This window comes from Tupaia chinensis, unplaced genomic scaffold (assembly GCF_000334495.1).
Source record: "Tupaia chinensis unplaced genomic scaffold, TupChi_1.0 Scaffold000146_1, whole genome shotgun sequence".
Taxonomy (NCBI): Eukaryota; Metazoa; Chordata; class Mammalia; order Scandentia; family Tupaiidae; genus Tupaia; species Tupaia belangeri.
In genome coordinates, this window is record NW_006159616.1 from 12,505,918 (window position 1) to 12,506,564 (window position 647).

The window sequence follows — 647 nt, forward strand, 5'->3', positions numbered from 1 at the left end:
TGGACCCGGTGGCTTGGAACTCACGCCGGGTGCGTGTGCGTGCGTGCCCAGGATCCTGAGAGGAGAATGGAGGAGAAGGGATTGCGGTGTGACCATCCCCCCAGGAGATGATTTCTCGCTTTCTGTCTCTCTGTCTCTCTCTGTCTGTCTGGCGAGCGCACGCGCCCTGTAGCAAAATCCTCTCCAAAAATGAAAAAAAAGAATTAAGACAATAATGTCACATTACTGAGTTTCAAATCTCAATTTATCTCATAGTACCTGTGTTACCTTGAGCAAGCTACTTAATTTTTCTCATTTCCTCGTCTGAGAGTATTAGTAATAATGCAATGTAGCTTGTGAAGACATTTTGGAGGATGAGATAATCCAGTCAAGGCATTTAGCACAGCCTGACACATGGTATTAGGTTGAACCATATGTGTAAGTATTCACAAATACTAGTTAAGATGTACTAGGGGGCTTGCAGGTGGTGTGGTAGTTGGGGGCACTGGACTCCCATAGCCGACTGTAGTTCAAGACCTGGACCTGGTGGTTTGCTTTCTCACTTTCTCTTTCTCTGACCCTCTCTGGTCAAATTCAAATAAATTAATAAAATAAAGTTAAATAAAATAATTCTTAAAAAAAAAAAAAAAGAAATACTAGGCCTGGGG